General features: G+C 43.6%; 1 long non-coding RNA gene across 2 annotated transcripts in view; it reads left to right on the top strand.

The window, feature by feature from the left end:
• The first annotated feature begins 554 nt into the window (after positions 1-554).
• LOC311431838 overlaps positions 555-24,032 on the top strand; it is a 157,155-nt gene continuing 133,677 nt past the window's right edge. The window contains exons 1-6 of one of the 2 annotated variants that reach the window (XR_014689666.1): positions 555-880; positions 1,482-1,528; positions 2,802-2,891; positions 13,716-13,820; positions 14,463-14,665; positions 14,866-15,974. This is a non-coding gene — a long non-coding RNA (uncharacterized lncRNA). Of the gene's footprint in view, positions 881-1,481; positions 1,529-2,801; positions 2,892-13,715; positions 13,821-14,462; positions 14,666-14,865; positions 15,975-24,032 lie in introns of those variants that run through there. The other variant, XR_014689665.1, reaches the window with a different exon arrangement.

Here is a 24,032-nt window from a genome sequence, read left to right on the forward strand (position 1 = left end):
GCCGCCCCTGCAGAGAGGGCTGCTGGTGCCACGGTGACTTGGAGCATCTCCTTTTAGCTCGATAATCATTTTTATTTGCTTTTGATGACTGTTTGTTACTTTTGTCCTGAACACTGAAATTCTTGCAAGGCCATTTTCCCAGAAACTTCCCCAATGAGCTGAATCATAGTGGGGAAAGCCACAGTGTTTATTTTTTTTCCTCAAAATTAATTTGTTTACACGGTAAGGAAAGTTCTGTTCACAATGCCTTTTTGGGTAGGAAAGAAGGGAAATACACGCTGATTCTAAGAAATTTAAAGCCTTGCTTTCAGCAGGCTAACCACTTCTCCCAGCAGCCAGCCTGGGTGCTGGTGAGCTCCCACACCGCCTGTGACTGGTGCTGCCCAGGCAGCTGGTACCTCCCTCACATGCTGCTGATGGCCCATGCTACCAGGACCCTGAAAAAGACATGGGTAGGGGCATTGCTCCTCAGCAGTTATTGCTTCCACATGTGTGTAACTGGCTCAAAAATCACCTGCTGTGTCCCAGCAGCCCTGTTCTTGCTTCTATCTCCCTCACAGTCCCTAGCTGGGCTCCTCAGTTAGGCACAGGTGTCTGTGCCGGTGAGGTCAGGGCTGCTCCATGCTGGCCCCCCACAGCCCCATCACAGGGCCCAGCTGAGTCCCTTGGCCATGGGTGGGTTTCTCACAGACAGCAGCAGAGCTCAGCGAGGAAAGGAGTGCAAGAAGCAGCCCTGCGAGCAGCCGGGGCAGGAGGTGCTCCAGGCGCCCAGCAGAGCTTGCCCTGCAGCCCCTGGAGAGCCCAGGCTGTGAGGAGGAAGGGGCGGCACAGAGGAGCTGCTGGGGGTGACTGCAGCCCTGCTCCCCAGCCCCGTGCTGAGGTAACACCAGTGGCCATGCTGTCTTCCATGGGGATGAGACTGAGTGTGGGGGATCAGGGACGGGAAGTGTTGGGGTTGCATGGGGTTGGCCAGCGCTGCTGTTGGGGTGGGGAGTCTGCAGCAGTCTTTACTCCTAGGGTGTCCCTTGAGGGTCGGGGTTGAGGTGATTCTGGGGGAGAAACAGCTGCCTGGGCTGTAATTCAGGTGAATAAAGGGAAACTTCCTCTATTTTTCAGTCTGCAGGGACCCCAAACTGACACACATGCAACAGGCCTGCTTCACCTGAGGGGTGCCCCGCAGTGTCCTGGATGCGTGGCTTCAAAAAACTAACGTGGCTTGCTGCAATCTCACTGGCTCTGCTGCCGCAAACTTGATGGGATGCAATTTTTAGGCCTGTCCTGTGGCCTGGCCTGGTAGCTCTTTGGCAAAGGACAATTTGGGCCTTTGATTCTTAGGAGGGTCCAACCTCCTGAGTGTGTAATGACCAATGCTAGAAAGGGAGAGGGGAGAAATCAGGTAGTCAGAAATAAGGAAGCACAGGTAGTTTCATAGACTGAATTAGGCTGTTTGCAAACCTGATAAAATTTTACCTGCATTTCAGACTGTGGTTGGCTGGAGACTGAAGAGGAAAGCACTTTATTATTAAAGGTATGGTTGTACTTTTAATCTGGTCAGCACTGCATGTAGAAATCTTGGTCACATCTGCTTGTACCTTATCTGGCTGCTGATGAGGAGGTCAGATAAATGATTTACATCATTGTAGCTGAGAAAGGAGGCTTCAGTACACATTAGGAAGTATACAGTACATGTTAATTTCTTCCTGTCACTAGTGAAAGATATGAAGAGAGCTTGTACTGAACAGAGTGAATTTGATTGTCTCATACATGTGTGTGTAACCTATTGTAAACATGGTGCCAGTAGCCTCCATGAAAGTTTTTCAATGTGAAACAAAATGCATAAGGATATCTTAGGTTTCTTGAAGAAATATGCCCAAAGCATGCGTCTGCCTTCCCCTTCAAAGAAAATTCTGGGGCCTCTGTGCAGTTTCCTCTAGACCTAGAAGCACAGCAGCAATCTCAAAAGCTCTGACAAATTTTGTGAGAGCAGTTGCATGTGGAGAGGGGATGTTATGGTTGGTAACTACCTGGCTGTGTCCTGCTTGGCTAATTGGGGTGTAAAGGGGTGCAGACTAGCTGGAGTGTGTCCTGCCTCTTGCTGGCAGTAGTATCATGAGGGCAGGTGGTGAAGTTTGGGAGAAGGTCTAAGTCTGTAGGAAACAAAGCTTTGTTCTCTCTACTGCTGTTATGAAACAGCTTTTATTTTCCTCAGTGACTTAGAAAATGGCTTTTTTTTTTTTTTTTTTTTTTTTAATTTTTAGCAGCACCCATTGTATTGCAGTTTGTGGATGGCGAAGGTCAGGGTTCTGTGATGCTCTTGTGTGTTTGGCTGCCCTTAGTTCTTTTCTTTTGAACTCATTGCGACATGCACCAGCAGTGTCTATATTTCCTGATACAAATGGATGCAACAGTTCATCTTTAGAGTAAATATCACTTATTTTATTAGCAATAATAAAAGCCTTGAATCTTTCACTAGGAAATTTTTTTTGAGTTACCAGAAAACTGAACTCTTGCTACCCCAGAAATTTGAGCCTAGGGAGTTCAGTGGTTAGTATATGACTACTCTAGGGGAACAAAAGGTACCTTTCCAATTAAAGTTAATAGAGGGATAACTTCAGACACACAAAAGGAAAAAAAGACACCTATAAGTCATGGTGAGTTCAAAAGGAAAGAATTAAGGTAGACACACAAAGCATCATGGGAAGTGCTATTCAAGCTACCATGTCAAAAAGGCTGATTAACAGCAGTTCCAAGTCTACCTGATCACCAGGGAGTCTTACTGATAAAAATTATTTCCCCTCCAGAGAGAAGAATCTCCCTGAACTGAACAAATGTGTCACTTTTGAATACGGATTCATGAAAAGGCAGAGAAGGAGAAGAAAAAAAGAATAAAGGTAGGCATTCACCAAAAGATCTGAAATTTGTAACTTGTGACTGTTTATCAGTCTTTAAGTTCTGAATGAAACTGCAAGTCATACATCAGTGAATGGGATTCAGATCATTAGCTTTGCATTTCTTTTTTCTTTAAAAGTGGCTGTTTGCAGATAAAATTTGCCGGAGTTGGTTGTAATTGCAATCAGGGAAATCTAATGGCTTTGTTTGATGTGCTGCTTAGACCTTTCAGGCTGTAAGGCTTCTGAGGAGTCTTTTAAAGATATTGATTAAATTCTGGAGTTACTCTGTGCAATTCAGTACAGTGCTGTGTGTAGAAGTCGGACTAGATGAGTGTAATGGTGAATTCTGGACATGAATTATTTTCAAATCACTAATAAATTATTTTTTCCTTATTTTATTTCTATCTGTTTTTAACACTTAACTGTACAGGAGAAAAAAAAAAAAGATTTAGCTACTGGAATATTGTTTGGTGAGCATGATGTTACACAAATGCCAGGATTTCTTTCACTTTACCTGAATCTGTTATTTGACATTTGATAATTCTCATGTATGCTTACATGATATTTTGGAGGGAATCCTCTTTGAATTGCCTTTTTATGTTTGAGTAGCTCTCAATCTCCTGTATACCTGTGGTTTGTTCTTCCATTTGTGGTGATGTGGAATGGGTTTGAGAAGAGGATTGCCATGGATGCTGGTCAATATGATTGGTCAGATGCAGTCCAAGATGAAAATGTAGGCACGTGAGATATGTTAGGCAGGGTGGTGGTTCAAGAAATACAGTGAACGGTGTTTGAGATACTTTCTTTAAGCTATCACAGCAGACATGTTTTAGATGTGTCTAATGCTTTGATGTTAACTGATGAAAGTTAGGAAAAATTTGGCAATTAATATAGTAAGCTCTGCTGGACTGCAGCAGCCTGTTTGAGATAGACCAGAGATAACAGAAACAGGAGCAGTGGGTTCTTTGGCTGCAGCTGGACAGTCCAGGCTGTGCTATCTGGGCAGAGGTGGGATGACTTTGTGAATTTCAGCCAGTTGTGAGGAGCTTCATAGCGTATGAAAAATAAATTCATGCTGTTCACCTGCAAAATGGAGGCAGAAGGGGTCTTTAAGTAGCATACAGGGACCTGCTAATGAGCAATATTCTCTCTGGTAAGGTGAAATAAAGATTTTGCCGAGATGGCTGTATATTCTAGATGAAATATTGCCCTCTGAGAAACCACTATAAGTTTCCTCTCCTTTGTCTTGCTCAGCATTTTGAAAACCAATGGGTAGTGAGTTTCACACTATAGTTGTGATATTTCATGAAACACAAGTTCTAAAATTGTTCATGTTATTATATTTTTGTAAATTTATTATTAAATATTACTTGTTATTACTTGTGTTCTCATATTTCTTTTTACTTGAAGTATTATGTGCTGCTATTACTAGTGTTCAAATGTTAGAGTGGGCTTTTGTTAACTCATTTCCTGACTCTTGTTCTTAACACCTCTGAGAGCTGTAGAATATGAACTTTTTCATTCAATCTTTCAGCATCTTGTAATTTATCCGTAATGACACTGTAAAAATGCAGAATGGTCGAAGTGTATTACAAATTTCTCCTAAAATGTGTTTATACGTATAGAAATATGTGCACCTGTATAAAGGATTAAATTCAATAACATTTATGTATTATACTTCATTATGCATCATATTATGTTGAAGATTTAATTAAAACCTAAGAAAATTTATATAGAGAGCTAAAAAGTGTATGTTCAAATAGATACTGCATGCAATTATCTGAGAGAGTTGTTTAATCTCTGTAAGTACTTGCTTTTGTCCATCCAAATGAGTTGAGTTTAGTATTTAGTAACAGAAAAGGAAGATCATTGTGATTTTTCTTCATTTGACTGTAGAATGCTGCCACCTGGAAAGCAATTTATATGCTTTAAGTTCATAATTACTAGGCAAATTACTCAAAAGGGATCTATTCTGTTTCTGTTTATTTCCACTCTTGGTATTGATGTGTTTTTGAATGGGAATTGGTTATCCTTTGGGAGGAGGAGAGAGCAGTCTCTTTGCATCCAGTGTGAGTACATCCCTGTAGCAAGCTCTAGCCCAGTAAGAGCTTGGATACGTTGCTGAGCTCTACAGTGTTCAGCTGCATGACTGGGGCCCCACAGCAGTCCGGGGACTCCTCTGTTGTTTGTCTGCTCTTTATTTAAGAGAGCATTGTAGGCCTATGGTGCTTGTTGGCTTTCATGCAAAAGTCTCTGTCATTGCTCTAGTAAGCAATTTTAAAATGTGAGAGTGTTTTGGGGATTCTGTTTGAAGGAAAATGACAAGCATGTTTAGTAAATCAGAGTGTTTTTTTTTTTTTTTTGGGCAGATGAGCTGACAGTATGCCTCAAATGTAATCGATTATTGGATGACTTAACATCAGTAATCTCAGCATGGTGTAATATGTTTGACATCATTCTTAAACACATTGTAAGGTGGGAATAGTTTCTGCTGGATGAAGAATTTCTTTACTACAATAGGAAGAGGTTAGGAGAAGATAGGTTGACTTTAAAGGAAAAACTGCTTTTTGGTGGAGTAAAACTTGCTCTGTTTGTTATTTGCTCTAAAATGTCATTGGTTTCCTCCCCCTGAAAATTTCTGTTCCCAGGAGTTTCCCAACTGGAGAGTTTTTATTCTTACAGAAACAGATTTCCTTCTTAACACATCTAATTTCCATCTTTTTCTCTTGAACCTTACAGTTAAAGATACTGTTTTAACTTCTCTGTATCACTATAAGTGAATCTGCACCTTTCCTGGTGGGGAGATCCCCCCCTGCCCTTGCACCTTCCTGGATTCTGCATTGTCTTCCCTCAATGCAGAAAGGCTTTTGCTAGAAATAATCAGTGTCTTTGTCATTTAGATTACTTGTTCTATCAAATTAATTTGCTGTTTTGTTATCTTTCTGCACAAACTTGGCCATACCATCATCCACGCTGCTTCTAAAATGTGGACTATCTATCTTTGAATGTATGGCAGCTCTGTCCTTTGTCCCACTGAAGTCGTTCTTGTTATATTCACCTCCACTGAGCTATGTCTAGGGAAACTTGCTGTTGGTGTCCCACAGAAGAGGCAATGTAATTATGCTGGTTGTACACTCTGCATCTCCTCCCAACTTGAGTTTACCCATCTGTCTTTTTCACTCCTTGGAGCAGAGACAAGGCTTTCTCATAGATATGAAAGTTATTTAGGGCAGGTTGTACCCAATGCTCAGAATAATTGATTTGTTAATTATGTTCTGGGGAGTTCACCCTGGGGAAGTGCTTCTTCCCAAGTCTCTAATCAAGGATGTGCTGATGACACAAAGCTGGGACTCATCAGCATGAAAGGGGGTTGGGATCACACACAGAATGAGGGCTACAACTGGGATCAAACTGATGAGCACAGAGGATAACGTTGTGCATTTGGGGGCTATTACTGACACCTGCTGCTTGAAGCTGGGAGGTCTGGGAATGACAGAGAAACACTCATGAGCTGACTCAGCTCTGAAGATGTGCAAGAGGTGAATGCAATCCTAGGATGTCTCTGGAACAGTATGTCCAGATAGGGAAATACTACTGACATCATACAGTGTTCATTAACAAGACCTTGTTTAAGACCCTATGTATGGTTTTCATTAGTATTCGAGACAGATGACCTGAAACTGAAGCTTGCCTAGCCAAGGGTATTGGGATAATCAGGGGAATGGATGGGTGGTTTTACAAGCAAAGGATAGAAAAAGTAGGCTTGCTTGACTTAGCAAGGGAAAACCTGGGAGCATGTGTATGTATAGATATATATTTTTCTCTAAATACATCATGGCAGAAAGTAACTTTTTATACTGAAGGCCTGTGTTGGCAGAGGAACAGAGGGGCATAAACTGGTGAGGACTGCATTTAGGTTAGGGTTAAGAAATGAGCTTTTGACTATGAAAGCAGTCAAACTCTGAACACACACTGCATGGCAGCAGTAGGGGGTGCAAGATGTAGCAGAAGTGAAGATGAAACTCGGTAAGTTTATAAAAGATTATCTAAAGCAAAGCTGCTCCTGGGAGCCAGGGATCAGACTCTGAGCCAGGTGATCATCCTAGGTTTATGGCTGTTACGGTCTGCAGATGTCATTTTTTTTTTTAATTGCACACATTTCAAAAATACTGTAACAAGTACGTCTCAAATAGGATTTAAACATAGACATCCTAAGTTTTAGTGTCACTTAAAATAGACTTATGGGGGTGTTTTTTGTTAACAGGAAAGTAGGCTTATATCCGATCAAAATTGGGATACCAGTTGTGGTTTACTTCATCGTTTTGCAAAAAATGCCATCTTCTGGAGAAACGTTGTTTTTTTTTTTTTTCCTCAAGATACATGTATTTAGTAGAGAGTCTATTTGCACTTGAATAATTACTTGCAGATAGCAGGATGTGCTTGTAACTCTGGTTACCTCCCAACAGCAAACAAATTTTCCATCCTTATCTTGATGTGGGGTTTGAAGCAGCTGCTTTTTAAATCATATTAGCTTAGCTTACTGAACTCGACTGAAACTCTGCGTTTCTAAAATTGAGCCATAGGTGTTAAAATGTTTCTATTCAAACCATCTCTGCATGCTAATTCACTCAGTTGAATTGGTTTGGTTAAATAAAGCTGTTTTTATTACTGACATACGTTTCCAGCCCTTTGAATATCATCCACCATCTGATAGGAGCTAAATAAAAACTACTGAAAAAAATCTGTTGAACAACAAACTTTTTTTTTTTTTTTCAAAAAAAAAAAATTCCTCATGATTTATATATTTGTCTAAAACAAACTGCTGGGTTTATCTATATAAGGCTCTAACTCCTCTTAAATAAAGGATGAATAGTGTTGACTTCACTGTTGGACCAATCTCTTGCAAGTGAAAGGAGATTGGGATGCAAGACACTTTCCAGCTACTTCTATCAGAGGACCTAATGAAAGGAGAAAACCATAATAAGAGCCATAAAAATATTCTCCTCCCATGCGCTCTAAAAGGACGAGTTTGGCATTTGATGGGATGCCAATGTGCTGCAAGTGTTGACTGCTGTTCTTTAAAGCCTTATAAAGAAACAAAACTAACAAAAGACACTACAGACAATATTGCAGCAACGAGTGTTTCTTGGATGTCAAACACCCTCCAGCTCGCAGCACTTTGATCTCAGGAACAAACCATAAAGAACAAATAGAGTAATTTTTCTTACGTGCTAACATTTAACAGCGAGGTTGACGAACTTCTGGAAAACCAGCATAATGGACATGCCTTTTCCATTTGTTAAATTGTTTTGACAAGGGCATATTTCATTTAAAGAGGCTGTTTTCTATTCCTTCCCTTTTTGGTCGCTGAAAAAAATAAGAGGAACCAATATAGAACTTCACAGCACAGATCAGCTCACCTTACATGTGAGCCAAGTGGGAAAAAAAACATCGCTTAAATGCTCTTTTTTGAGGGCTTGGAACAGGGAAGTGAGAGAGGAGTGCATAGACAGCGTAGCAAGGTATTTGTGAGCTTTGGCTCGACCAGCCTGTTCATGGAAAGCCTCTGTTTCCATTAAACAAGCCAAAGAAAATGTATAAAATACATTAATACACGCTGTATGTGTTAGGGATGGGAGCAGCGGCTTAGAGACTATCAAAATCCCTCTGATGCACTGCTGGAACTAGACACGAGCGCCTGGGGGGCTCCGCCGTGCCCGGTCAGTATTTACCAGCCACAAAAGAGGTGCTGCTTTTATGCTGTCATGTCTCTGCCCTTTCATGTTTCATTAGGAATTGAAATCTCCAGAGAGGAGAGGGTTTCCTCCTGCATTGCCAATCCATCTCCCACTGCAGCATGCTGCCACGCTCCCCCAGTCTCTGCTCTTTTCCCTCTGTGGGCTTAGGGCTTTGGTCTGCTTGGTAGGCATATAGCCTTCTGGTTAGCTAAAACTCAGGCTCTATTCACGGATGCTTCTGAGATTCATTTTGCTAGCATCTCTCTGTCTGCCTAGACACTAAATACATTTTTTTCAGGGGTAGCTTAACATGCTAGAGCAAGAGTCTCCGGGAGTCTTGCCTCCTTGGAGCTACAAGTTCCAATTTTGACGGGATTTAGCTGAAGCTTTTCACTGTGAAGAGATGCTGATCTGCACAACTCGTAGTGGAAACCCTTAGCCTGTCCAGGGCTCGTCTGCTGTGTCTGAGTGGGTGCTGGCAGTCTCTGGGTGTTAGGGTCCAGGTTTGCCCCACTGATTTCATTCTTTCCCCCTGTCTGCAGTGTAATGTCTGTGTTTCAGCAGCTCTGCGAGAGACCCTATCTCTAACTTCAGGTAGACCTTACCTTTTGCCTGAGAGATCCCTTCCTCTCCACGTTACGCAGGCAAATTAGTCAACCAATTTCTGCTTTCAGTGGGTTTTCTTTTTCAGTGGAGATGATGACCAAAGCCATTGCTGAGACATGTCTGTATCCTGAGCCTTTTCTTGGGCAGAAACCACCCCCTTGCTGGCAGAAGTGCTGGCGGATCCTTGCATTTGATTTGAAGTCCTTGTTCAGCTATGCCCTGCATTAAAAATGAAGTTCAAGTTGCCTAATAGATACCTCTTGGATTTTCTCCTGGCAATTTGCAGAAGGAGGAGTATTTATACTACCCAACTCCAGGCACCTGACGTAGGCTAAGGGCTGCTTCTGGATCTGTTTGTGCTGCTGGACAGGGATACTGGCTGCAGCTTGTGCGAGGTCACAGAATTGCAGGGGTTGGAAGGGACCTCCTGAGATCATCGGGTCCAACCCCCTGCCAAAGCAGGTTCCTCAGAGCAGGCTGCCCAGGTAGGCGTCCAGATGGGCCTTGAATATCTCCAGAGGAGACTCCACAACCTCCCTGGGCAGCCTGTCCCACTGCTCCATCACCCTCACCGTGAAGAAGTTCTTCCGCATGTTGGTGCCGAACTCCTTGGGCTCCATTTTGTGGCCACTGCCCCTTGTTCTGTCCCCACAAACCACTGAGAAGAGGTTGGCCAAATCCCTCTGTCCCCCACCCCTCAGATATTTATATACACTGAGGAGATCCCCTCTCAGTCTTCTTTTCTCCAGGCTGAACAGACCCAGGTCTCTCAGCCTTTCTTCATAGGGAAGATGCTCCAGGCTCCGTATCATCTTTGTGGCCCTCCGCTGGACTCTTTCCAGGAGATCCCTGTCCTTTTTGTACTAGGGAGCCCAGAACTGTACACAGTACTCCAGGTGAGGCCTGACCAGGGCAGAGTAGAGGGGGAGGATCACCTCCCTTGACCTGCTGGCCACGCTCCTTTTAATGCACACCAGGATCCCATTCGCCCTCTTGGCCACAAGGGCACAGTGCTGGCTCATGGTCAACCTGTCGTTCACCAGGACCCCCAGGTCCTTCTTCTCAGAGCTCCTCTCCAGCAGGTCATCCCCCAGCCTGTACTGATACTTCGGGTTGTTCCTTCCCAGGTGCAGGACTCTACTCTTGCTCTTATTAAATCTCATTTGGTTTCTTCCTGCCCATCTCTATAGCCGGTCCAGGTCTCGCTGAATGTCAGCACAGTCTTCTGGCGTGTCAGCCACTCCTCCCAGCTTGGTTTCATCGACATACTTGCTGAGGGCAGACACTATTCCCTTATCAAGGTCGTCGATGAAGATGTTGAACAAGACCAGACCCAGCACTGACCCCTGGGGAACACCGCTAGTCACAGGCCTCCAGCCAGACTCTGCTCCACCGATCACCACCCTCTGAGCTCGGCCACTCAGCCAGTTCTCAACCCACCTTGCCGTCCACTCATCTATCCCACACTTTCTCAGCTTTGCTGGTAGGATGTCATGGGAGACAGTATCAAAAGCCTTGCTGATGTCAAGGTAGATGATGCTCACTGCTCTCCCCCTATCTACCCAGCTGGTGGTGTTACATCTTATTTGGATCTGTGAGCAGAACCGTGATACACTTCATGCAAAACAAACCATTCTGCAAATTTTACACCTTTCATCACCTTACACCATTCTTACACCTTTCAAATACAAAAATTTTGTATTTGAAAGGTGTAAGGCAGCAGGGCTAACTCTCCCCAGTTTGGCATACCCTTTCACTTGTATTGTAAAACTTAATTACAAGTGGTTGGACTCTTGCAGTTGCACGTCTGCAGTTGCACATTTCGACGCAAGTGTTTTACCATTCCTGACTTGTTCTGCCTAGGGGAAGTGGTGGCTGATGTGGGAAAAAAGAAGGTTCTGCTGGAGGCAAACCTGCTCAAAAGACTGTTTTTTTTTTTTTTTTTTTTTTTTTTTTCCCGACTGCTGAAACTGCTTTCTGTCTCATGGCAGATGATATCAATGGAGCGCAACATCTGCACATGAACCTCCTACCTTCCATTTCTTATGCAAACAGAATACCAAAAGGACTGGTTAGGAAACAAATACTAAAAATACCCATAGTTAATTTCCTCTTAAGCTTTGACTTGACATAGCTTTTGGGCAAGTAAAGAGAAATTATGCATAACATGATGAATTTCTTGATTTTTTTTTTTTTTTTGATGTGATTGACTGAAATAGTTTCTGGAAATCACTTAAGGCTTCCATAGTTACTACATCAATTGAAATCCCGCCACTCCAGTCCAAGGGACCTAAACTCTATCAGAAAGTCAATTTTGCTTAACGATTTGTCCTGTGGCTTCTTTCCAGAAGGGAGTGTTTTATGGCTTCTTTAAGATTTTCCAGCATGACTCTTCAGCAGACATGGAAGCAAGCTGAAGCCTGTGAAACTTCCCCTCAGCCGTGTTACTGTGCAGTAGCTGTAGGCTTAACTTCACCTTTAGGCGCAGAACTGGTACGCACAGGTAATGAGCAGGAGGCACGGGTGGCATGGAAAAGGTTTTGAGGGAACATCCACAGTCTGACATGACGTCTGGTCCTGCTCTGGGTGCCCTGGAGCACTGCCTCTGCCTGGGAAGCCATGCCTTTACCTTCGCCTCTCGTCACCTCAGCAAGTCTGGGGATGACACCAAGCCATGTGGCGTGGTTGTGGCACTGGTGAGAAGGGATGTCCTCCAGAGGGACCCGGAGAGGTGGGCCTGGGTGAACAACGTGCTTGAACAACAACAAAGCCGAGTCCAAAGCCCTGAGGCTGGGTCAGGGCAATTCCAAACACAAATACAGGTCGGGTGATATCCATCCCCTGACTGAACCATTCCTTTGGAGAAAATCTCTTGGATTAAGTAAACACTTGGAGAGGGATTTCCCATTTTTGTAGGCAAGCTTACCCCTGCAGCAGGGGCTGTGTCTCTACGTGGCAGCATCCCCCAGCCTGCGGCACACAGGAGCAGCCTCGCTGCCTTTTGCTGGGGGCTCTGGGGCAGGGATCTTTGTACAAACCCAGTGCCTCTTCCATCAAGCACCCTCTTGGTGTCCATTTTGTATGCAGCTCCCTGGGTGACGGCTCAGCCTTTTCCCCCCTGTGGTCACAAGTCTCTTCCCTACACGTTTTCCCCAAGAGGCAGGTCAGCAGCGTGCAGAGTGAGCCGAGCCCTGTGCAGAGGGCTTAGGTACAGATTTGCTGACTACCCTGACAAAAGGCCTCCTGGCCCTGCATGGAGGAGCTGTGGGTAACAGCCGTGGGCTGTGCAGAAAGCTTTAATTAGGAACATTGATGCTCGAGTGTCTGTTGTCTTCAAAACACGAGAATTTCTTCATAATACAATTTTAACTTTTGATGTTGTGGGTTTGTAATTCTTGTTTTGGGGACAATCTTTTTACTTTTTTTTTTGTTTGTTTTTGTTCTCTGTATCTGTTTTAACAGTGTGTACATTACCAAAGACTACTTTTTCCTCCCAGTGAGCACGCTTAACTGTGTGTTAATGTAACAGTCACAAATAGGGCAGCACAACATTGAGCTGTGTTCTTCCCCAGTAGGTTTTTCCCAAAATTTTGCATATGTGCTCTCCAGGAGCACGAGTCTTTCCTACAGAACGTGGGCCAACAAAACTTGAACTGATGGGAACTTTGCAGGTTTGGCATCCTGCTGTCATTGTGTGTTGTGGAAAGTCTCCGTTCTTCCAGAGGTCCTCGGTGGCTTAGTTTGGGATCTTACCTGATGGTGGTTGGCCCAAAGCAACTGAGACATGATAATGTTTATTTCTCATAAGCTTTTCTTCAATGTCTGTACCACTGTCCTCAGAGAGACTGTAGTACCCTTAGGCTTCAGAAGCACCAGCAAGCAGATTGCTCTGCAGTACAGAAATGGACTTGTTTTCTTCTCCAGACACAACATTTGCCTGTTTCAGTTTGCCCAGATGTTCTTGTGAGTGCCCGAAAATGTATTATTTTGTGTTCACAGCTGAGACTCTAATTTCCAAAAGAGCTCACTGATTTGGTAACCTCGTTTGGGACTGGCAACGTTAAACTGGATTCAGAGTTGTGCAAAGCCTTGGGCTCGTGCAGCATTTTTAAGGGGATTCTGGACGTGCAGTTTGCTAGACCAGGGTGAAATGCCTTTTTGGTGGAGAGCAGTAACTTGTCGTTTTGAACTTTGTTAGTTGGTAGTCATGTTGCTCTCTCTAGGGTGTTAGGATCATGAGGATTTCTCCTTAACTGCCTGTCCTGACAGCACGAGAAAAGGGTAAGTCATGCTATCAATGCCTGTGCTGCTTTCTGCCTTCACAGTGGAGGTGCTGGGTGCATACTGTGCCACATGCAAGCCCTGTTGCAAAGGAGGGAACTAAAATAAAGAGGAGCCACGTAACTTCTTTCAACAGGATTGAAGAGACCTTAAGTTGCAAAGTCTTGCTTTATGACTGAAATTGTGTCTTTTTCCCTAGAATTATTTTCCATACTAGCTGATGAAACTGAAAGGAAGAAGAGGAAGAAAACTACATGTCATTTTGAGCAAAGCCATAGCAAAAAATCTGATTGTCCACTTGCAGGTAGGCCTGTAGGTATTATTTGGCAGGGCATGTGAGTTGTGGTTTCTTCTAGATAAACATAATTTATGGGTACCCTCAGCTGCAGCCAGCATCACAGGCACAGCACCTCCATGGCTTCCCATGGGGAAACACCCTTCCCTTGGAGGAGAGGCATGGGTCAAGCCTGCAGTCTGCCTTCCTACACCTCCTGTAAAACGTGGATTATTTGTGCATTCTGCGTTTTGTCTGTCTTATCTCTGACTGCAAATACCTCAGGACAGGAATCTGTCTGTTCATGAGGCCTCCACAGGGTTTCTAGTTGCTCCTGTATTACTGAGAGTAAAGATGCAGGTCCCACAGAGTGACGGGAATTACCTTGAAAAGTGACACTTAAAAAACAAAACAAAACCACCAGAATAGCCACATTGCTGTGAACTCTTGATTTGCTTGGCTAAATTTTGGCATGCTCCAAGGAAGAACAGCATTTCAAGCTCCAAAAACGAGGCGCCTCCTCTGCCTCCGGTATAGCACCATGAGGAGGAAGAACAGCTTTCCCTTGAAAAGGTCTGATACTTTCCCTTGCCCCGCATCTTTTTACATCAGCTTCACTTTGTATCCTTCCCCCTGATTTTGGAAAGGCGAGCGTGCCAAATCCTGTTGCAGGTGATGGCTTCTGCTCACCGTGAGGACCATGAGCATCTGCAGCCCTTGCAGCTGGAGCTCTGCATGCCGGGGTGTGGAGGGAGCCGTCTGGGGGCAGAACAATGCGGTGCCCCGACAAAGTGCCACAGTCAGCCTGAGCATAACTTCCCATGTCAGGAAGGGAGAGCAAGAAAAAAGCGAGAGGCATTCTAATAAAAGCACCGGTACAGTGAAGATTCATTTTTTTTCTCCTTAGAAAGAATCTTTAAAAGTTCTCTTTTTTTTTTTTTTTTTTCTTTTCTTCCCTTTTTCCTTTCCCCTGTCTGCATTATCGGCTCCCTACCCGCTGTGCCTGTCTCTCTCTCTGTCTGATACTTTCAATATGCATCGCAACTTCTGTCTCCTCCTTTGTTCGCATTAGCAGGACGGGTCTTTCTAGACGAAGGAGAGGAGACCTTTCGCTGGCCTACATATCAAATGATTTCTCACCCTGCGAATGGTGGAGGAGGCAATCCAAATCCTCTGGCTCTGAATCCCGTCCCTTTCTCTGGTCTCGTGCTTGGCAGCAGGGATGGGGTGCTGCTGGCTGTGCTGCCGTGCGCTGTTTGATAGCTGCAGACAAATCCAGGAAGCGATCCGAATCCTGTACGACTTCTTTTATCCCCAGAGGGACTTCCTGCTACGGAAACAATTAGGGTGGCTTTTGTTGCCTTTGGGCTAAGGGGAGGGCTGCTGTCAGGTTATTATTTCCATTGGCGTCTAACAAACCGGTCCCTTAAGATGTCACGCTCCCAGTGGCTTGTGACAAAGCCCGAAGTGAGCAGACTTCCCCGGGGAATGACGAGCCAGCCACCACCACGGGGCCACCACTCACCTCAGAGCTGCTGCTCTCTCTGCCATCACAGAGTTCTTAAAAATGAAAATAATTTTGGGCATGGGCTCAGGAGCATCAGAGGATGGGACTGGAGAGGCCGCCTGAGGGACTTGGTTTCTGATGCTCTGCTCTGATCTCCGCCAGCAAATGGCTGCTGCTCTTACCGGGCAGACGGAGGTGGAGGGGCCGTCACCGAAACTTTAAAGCACTGCTGGTGGAGGTGTGCAAACTGCAGAATCAAAAGCATTAATGGCAGCTTGGATGTTTGTTTATTTAGCCTGAGGATCAAATCAGGCAGTCGCGAGAGTAGAGCAGTAGTATAAAATTGAGTGGCCTGTTGTGACTGTGTTCTGGGGAAAACCCGTGTGCTTCAGCATTAAAGGAGGGAAGGTGAAAGTGATCCTTCCCACCTGCCTGTGCTGCGAGACAGAAACTTGGCTCAGCCTTCTGCTTGAAGCAGGGGTGGGAAATGTGCTTGAAGATCTAATTGTGACTCCGGCCAAAGAGGGAGGAGGATGCAGGGAGCTGCAGCGGTATCAAGATTTCAGGCTTCAAAATCAAATGAAATATGTTCAGGAGCAGCATAAAAAAAATAATATCAGATCTAGCTATCAAGTGTGCCAGTGTTATAAGACCTTAATAAACAGAAGTTTAATGCCCTTAATGTTACGGTGGATCATTTCCAAAAGGCTGGCCTGTGTTTGAATTATGCGTGTCCTCCAAGCTCAGGGACAATCACAACCAGGATTTGAACCTCTGTAAAGAGGTCTCCCAGGCCTCGGGTGTGGATCCTTTCCGCTCCTACAAGGAGCTGTTTCATTGCAGTGGTAGGGTAGAGGTTGAGGGAGGATAAACTCAAGCTTTTCTTTGAGTTACACCCAAACCCTCTGAATTAGGGTGCGGACTGTCACGGGATGCTTCCAGTTTCTCACTGAAATAGCATTAACCCCTGTCATATCACCAAGGGCCGTAGAACAAATGCATCCACAGAATTTAACACTGTTTGTTGACAACATTGCACAGAAAACAGATGCAGAAGACCCGTGCAAACCCAAGGACAGTGTTGCTTTGGCAGGGAGAGTGTAGTCTGAGGCCAAAAGTGAATTCTTGCAAGGGAGAACCGAGCGCTGTAGCCGTGTAATAGGTGGAAGAGAAGAGTATAAATCACAGGATAAAAGAACTGCAGTAAAGAATGCTCCTTTTCCTACAAGTGTTGTGCAGTTGTGCTCCCTCCTAGGATTTATAAACTATTTCAGTATTTTTTTTATTTTTATTTATTATTTTTTTGTGTAGAACCTTTCAACAGCCCTCAGTTCTCCGGATCAACTGCTCAGGGGAGAATTGCGAGCACGCACCCAACTGAGGCTTTGCTCAAACAGGCACACAGAAGGGGCAAAAGCCTCAGAGTTTGCAACCAGGTTGTGCTCATGAAAGGCATCATGATCACAGCTTGCACTGTTTTATCATTTAGGTGGGCATTTTATTCCTAATTAACTTCTGTCAGGAGTTTGCTCCTTGTAACCCACCTGGGTTACCTGAAGTGCTCATGACATTGATCCACAGATGAGTAATATTGCCTTTTTTTATTTTTAATTTTTTTAATTTTAGCAAATTCTGCCATCGAATCTGCACTGATGCTCTGTCATCCTGGTTTTGTGGTGCTGAAGCACAAACACTAGTGGTGGCTGGGCTCCTGTTACAAGTGGAGAGAGCCAGGCTATGCCGTGGTCATGGCTGAAGGAGGAAAATCAGCTTGTGTGATGGCATGAAATACCTGGAAGGACTTGGCAGGCAAGCTGGGACTCTCATTTGTCGTTGTGCCGTAAGATCCCAACAGAGCAGAAGGTGCAGGTGCATTTGTCCTCAGGTATTTGGAGGCACTCTTCTTCTCCATTATCCCTGAAGTTGAGACTGGCTTGTGCTTGGGCCCGTTTTCTATGGTAATGGAAAATGGTGTTTGTCTTAACGACTTAGACAAGGAAAAATTAATCTGTTTCCCAAATAACCAACATATGTTGAAGGTAGGTTCAAGTCAATTCCATCTCTATTCAGATATGGTAGGCTGCTGTTAGCATGTATTGCTGTGGAATGAGGGATACAAATATCTGGGAAACTGTGTTCCTGAAACTTAAAAACTATTGAACTGAGCGAGGTTAAACCCCCCCAAACCTGTGGGTGCCAGCGCTGGAGCCTCGGGTGTTAGTGGGCTTTAACCAGCATTCTTGGACTAATTCATCCAAGGCAATGGATCAGCACTTTTTTTTCTCTCTTTTTTCTTTTTTTTTTTTTTCTTTTTTTCTTTTCTTCTGGCTTTCCTTCTTAATTTCTAAAACTTCCTAAGAAAGTTGAACCAGTGGAAAGTGCTGACCACTGAGAGGAAAACTTAACAGGTAAATTCCTGAGAAGGATGAGATGGATTATAGCACTATTTATATAAAAGGGGAAAAAAAAGAAAACAAGCAAACAAAAACAAACAAACAAACAAAAAAACCCACAAGCCCCTCCAAACGAAACCAATTGCTTTCAGAATGAAAATGCAATACAATGCTCTTCTCTTAGACTTGCCCTCAATGATTTGCTGATGAAGACTCATGCAGTAGTCAGTGCTTCAACCTAAATTTAAACAATTTTTCCTCAGTGTGGGAAAGATGAAAGTGTGTTTCTGGTTTGTAAATAGCAGTGGAAAAGCTACAGCATTTTTGTTGCTGAATTTGTATTTTAATTAGAAAGGGCTTTATGGAATTAAAAGAAAGAGTTTTGGAGAAAAGTTTAATTATTTTTAAGGTTTTATGTCCTTTTTATGGAAAAAAAGGATCTGATTATGAAAATGTGTTCTCCTGGTAGTTTATTTTTTTAATATGATGTTTTGGTTTTAAATTGGATTTATTATTTTTTTTTAATGAAACTGGTAATTTAAAATCAGGGCATTTTTCTTTTTCTGGGAGCGAGGTTCTTCAAATCCTGATTGCTGTATTTATTTATTATAAAACACTTTCAGTTTAAAAGGATGGCATTTCTCCCTTTGCTTCTCTTGAAACATTTTGGATATTACAGTGAATGGGATCATAAAAATGTGTAGCAAAGAAACAAAACCTGTTGTCTTAGCTATTGCTCTGTTATTGGGGTCAGTTCCAAAACCTGTGCTAACCTTACTAATTCCTGTCTGCGATGGAGGGAACAACCTCATATAGGAGAGTGCTTAAAACTAGAGAGTATATAGCGCTTATGCTGTGGAGGGTATTTTCCTTAAACATGTTTGTAAAGGAAAATTATGTTTGGTAGCCTTGCTTTCTGTCCTCCAGGGAGTTCTTAAACACTTTAGGGTATTGTCATGGGAAAAACAACAACAGCAAGTACTTTCTAGGTAGATATCGTTCGGATTTACATGTGCTGTTCTCTGTGAGCACAATGACTTCTGGTTAAGAAGGTACTCTGAAAACAGAGAATCTGTTTGAAAATTATTTTTTGTACACCATATTTCTCCCTTTATAAAATTAGGACAATAACACATCCCTATTAATGATGGGAAAAGCAAGAGCATGGACATCAGTGACTGACAAAGCCACAAACATTGCAACGACTGTGATACTACAGAAGTAATTGGGGAGTGCTGCTCCTAGCTGCTAGTGACCTAAAAGACTGAATGAAACTAGGGGGAAAACATGGTTCATTTAAAATACAGCGTGGGAGGGTTTGTCTCCCTAAGCATGGGGAGGTACCTTCCTGTGTTGCTGGTTTCATTAAGCGTAACACCAACTTTCCACCCTGAGTTTTGGTGAAGAATTAGCTTTCCTGTTGGTAAAGGCAGACCAGAAGTGCTTGTGTTGCCCAGCAAGCAAGGGCAAGAACTTGTGAAGGGTCTGCATGGGCTGTTTTTGGGAGGGGAATGTACAGCAGTCTGTAGATTAAGCAGGTCTTTGAGGAGCTCAGGGTGGAGTTTAAATTTATCTTCTGTCACACAAGCTGAGTCTTTCAAGTATTTTTTTTGTCCTTTGCAGAGACAAACTTGTCCGAAGGGAGAATGGTGTAACTTTCTCTCTCATATTTTTGGCAAGTTCTAGTCCAGTAGATGTTTTGATCTTGTGTTTTACATAAGACATAAAATATCAAATTAGCATTTTTGCAATTATTTTCCTAAAAGAAAACCAGTTACTTCTCAAGGAAATACTTGCATTTTCTTTGCTATGGCTCAATTGGCTGCCGTTATTACAGGGAAGTCAAACCAGATGCGGCTGGAGCCCTCATCTGCTTCCACTAAGGCTGACATGGACTTAATGTTGGAGTATAGCTTTGATGACAATCTGAATGGGAACTCGGAGACTGTATTTCAGGGTTTGAAGGCTTCAGCACTGATGGAGCCTTAAACTAGGTGGTTTTGTAATTTGAGATTTGAATTGTTCTCTAGAGCTGCATGAGACCAATAAAGTGTTGTAGATAAAATGAATTTAGCTGACAGATATGCAACATGTGCAATATATTTTTATTATTTCTTTACGAAGGTAAAGCCAAATGCTGAAATCTTTATTCATTTGTGTCTCTGTTCGTACTCAGACTAAACTCCCATTGGCTCTTGCCTGTCTCCGATTCACTGAAATAGGTGGAAATTTATCTCCATAAAGTCCGTAGGATGTGATCCACTTTGCCTCAGCCTTGCAGGCCGGCATCACTCGGATTTCCATCATAATGCTGTCACGGAGACATGACAGCTGCAGGAGCAACGCGGCCTTACTGGGAGCACAGATGCGCTGTGGTGTTAGCCCGCGCATCAGCATTGCTCCTATTTTAACAGCATCAGCCACTGATGGGTTCTGCAGCTATTACTGTATGGAGATTTTTATAAAATTAAGTTTCTGGTTGCATTGGAAGTTGTGGTTTTGCTGCTGACTTGCTGGGTTATGTTGGTCCTATCACATTATCTAGTTTTGATCCTGTTTCCTTTCTCATCCATGTTTAGTTTTCAGACACTATTCTGAATTTCACTTTTTTTTCCTTTTTTTCTCAGTGGTTCCTTGCATCTTGGTATTCACTTCTGAGGGAATTGCCCACTGATATTCCTAGCACAGTCAAGTGCAAACCTAGATATTGGAAGATTAATTATTTTCAAATACTTAATATGACCTACCTTTTATATTTCCTAGAGCTTCCTATGTTGTAATGACCAGCCAATGATCGTTGGTGCAACCAACAACCCAACACAGTGCACTAATTGTCTAACAAAGTAAAACTCCTCCCTCCGTTTCCTCCAGTTTGATGCTGCACTTCCACTGCAATACTATCAAAGCATTTTTGCAAATGTATTTTTTATCTCTCATGGTCACGTAAGATCGCTGGATGTTGTGGGATTCCTGCTTGTTTTCACTGGTGGAAAAACAGTGTAAAAACCAGTATGCTTCTTTACTTAGGAAAAAAAAAAAAAAAAAAGATTTGGATCTTCACGTGAAATACTATTTTTTTTTTAACAAGACAAAATTACGATTTGACCAGTTTCATTACAGATGATCAAACAGAGCTGCAAACACAATTTTCAGATTAACATCCATTACAGCGTGAAGTATTCAGTGGCCGCCTTTGCCAAGAGCTGCCCAGAACCTAATTATTCATCATTAAACTGCAGCCTGAAGACACAAAACCAGACCAGGGGTCTGCCGTACACCACTGCTGTACATGCACATAATAAAGCAGAGGCTTGGATCCACGGGGGACTCGGGGCTAGGTTTCTGCTTCCTCCTTGTCATGCTGAACGCCTGGCGATTAAAGCGTATCAGATGTTCATGGAGCAGGGCCTCCAGCTTCTTCTGGTCACTTGCTGCCCACCTTGCTCTCCCTAGCCCCACCACTCAGGTGCCATGAAGTTTTGGGCAGCAGCTTTGGCAGGACAGATGGAAAATGCTCCTGAGAGGTGGGAGCTGTGGGGATGAGCTTCCCCTCTCGGCAGGGTAAGGTTTAACTCCAGTCCCCTCGCGTGCTACGTGTCTTTGAAATTCACTGCTCTGGGATGCTGTTGCCGCCACCAGGTACCAGGGAAATCATCTAGCAGAAGCTCGAGGGCCTGGAGGAAATAAAGAAGGTAAATATGTGCAAACTGATGCCTCTGCTACTTGACCTGACCCAAGGACAGCTCACCACTTCCCAGTTATGCCCAGCACCCCTACGTTTTACTGGAATTGATCCCTTGTGGTGGGAAACGTGAAAATATGTTAGGCTTTTCTTCCTCTCAAGGATGGTATGTGATGAATGTGAAATAAGCACAGAAATTAAAACACTTAACTACTCCGTAAGATCACATTCAGTAAGCCTTTAAACTAATCACAGTTCGAAACCGTAATGCCTGGAGCCAAAACAATTGAGTTTAAAGCAACAAGGCAAACCCGCAATACCAACTTCTATCAAGATGTTGAGCCTATATTTGCTTTTTGTTTGCCTTCTCTCCTCTTTAAGCCTTAATTTTCAGTGAAAGCTGTGGAATAGGGCCAAGTAACATGGAGAAACCTATACACTGCTACGAAAATGAATTCAGTAGCGGAGAGAAAAATATCCTAAACTGTTCAGTGCCTCTGCTAGATGGCCATGGTCCCTGCTGTTACTGTGGGGGTGGTAGGCTGCAAAATTTCATCTCTCCATTTTTTTTCCGTCCTGGCATAAAGACTGAAATTCACCAGTTTCTTTCTTCTGTCATCTTTTCTTTTTGATAGAGTGGGAGAAAATACGAACTCTTTCACCTTTTTATAGCCACTGCTTTCTTTCTTTTGAGTATTGTATTGCCTTTTTCAGAATTATCTCCTTTCCTTTAAATGGTAGAATTTGATTATAACAGCCCAACAAGATTTCCCAGCCAGTGGACCAGGGGCTAGAGACCTACATGCCCTTTTCATTTCAAAAACTGTCAATATCTTCACAACCCGAAAAGGCTTTCAACTTTTCTTTCCTCCTTTTTTTATTTATTTAATTCGGTAAAAGTGAGCTCCAGAAATTTCTCCCACCATCTCTCTTGCCAAACATACATGTATGTAGGTAAATGTGTGTGACTGTGGGTTTTCAACCGCATGCAGCCCTCTTGGAAAGTTTGTTTCTTCTCCCATTCATCTCTTCTACAAAAGTCTTTCATACTTGGCTCTCCTCCTCACTGCGTTATCCTGCTGTGCCCAGCGGGTGGTGGCTGATTCCTCTTAGGGACTTTTGATTTTTGGTAACCCAGCTCAAAATGACATTGGAGGGTCTGGTCATAAAAGACAGATCCTCAGCCTTACTTGAAACTCATCCTCTCGTATGTGCATCCTCTAGCCTGTGGCTCTCGTCAGGGCTGGTGGCTAGGACTGAAGACAAATTTGGCCCCGCTGGAACCAGTTGCCTGGTACTACATTCCCACAGCGCTTTTAAGCGATACCTCTGTTTATGTGGAAGGTGTTGTAGTCCCCCACAGGGTGAAAATACCTTTAACTTCTTACTAGGGTTGTGTCCAAGAAAGGGGTGGAGGATTAAGCATACAGTTCCCACTAGCAGCAATAAGCTCTGGCAGACCGGGGAGCCAGCAGGCTCCTGTAACCCTCAGGATTAAACCCTGGGGGCTTGCTTACATACTGGATACTGGTTTCTGGCCTGGTTTGCAATGATTGTTGTCCTGGCACATGTTCATGTGTGTCTCTGACAATGCTCAAGGGTGCTAGATGAAGAACTACATGACTCAGTCTCAAAATCATAGTTGCTTTCTAGGTAAGAAGCCAAACCTTTGCTTTGCTGTTGTCAGCAGTAGATCCTTTTTCCTTCTTTTTAAACATAAACTTGCCAATCAAAAGGTAAAGTCAAGCTAAGCAAAAGAGCGTGCATACTTGTTGCTGATGTGAATTGAGCAGGAAATTGATGCAATAGGTGGAAAGACCTTTATTAAGAGCGAAAGACACTTTTGGAAAGTTTTTCCTATTTTCCAGTATGCTTTAAAAGGAAATTGAAATTCTGACTCTCCTGGCGAAAGGCAAGGAGAGGCTTGGCTTAATTATGTTGGACAGGTTATGTTCCAGGTAAACTTGAGCTGTTCCAGTGACGTTATGTGGTTTGCATCCCTCAGAAAACCTGAATACAGCACGGTTAGAAAAGGAAATCAGGATCAGGAAATTGCGGGTGGGCATACAGTGTTCAGCAGTAGCTGCCGCTTGTGCCTTGCTCAGTAGCCTGAAAGTTATCTCTGTGCATAACTTGTAGTGCTTTCCTTGCACTGATAGCTCAAAAATCTCGCTCCTCACCACCGTGCCTGCAGCTGGGGGGCGATGACTGGCTGCGGGAGCGTTCCCCACTCGTTTGGGAGCCAACAAAGCAGGTGAGATGAGTTAGGTTAGAAAGTGTTCCCTGCTTTGCTCCTCGCTGAGCACGCCTGTTTCCATTCCTTCCCATGATTTTATTTTATTTTTTTGGATTGTCTATAAAAGATTGACCTTCCACTCTTTCAAGTGTTCTTGCCATTAGATATAAAGCATATGTATTGGCATCAAAACCGCCGTGCGTGGAATGAAAATTACTGGCAGCTCTTGAAAGGCGCTCTGCGCATGAAAGCCTAATTGTGTGTTGGACAGTGGTGATAGTAAAAAATAATCTCGGCTACTCGCGGTGTAAATCAATGACCTTCACTTCTGTGAGTGCTCACATTGATACTGAGGTTGTCGAGTGCTAAGCCGAGCTGAAACCCTATATTGTGTGAAAACAAAGGTGCACGCCAACACTTGGTG

The sequence above is a fragment of the Aythya ferina genome, assembly GCF_964211825.1.
Source record: "Aythya ferina genome assembly, chromosome: 2".
NCBI lineage: Eukaryota > Metazoa > Chordata > Aves > Anseriformes > Anatidae > Aythya > Aythya ferina.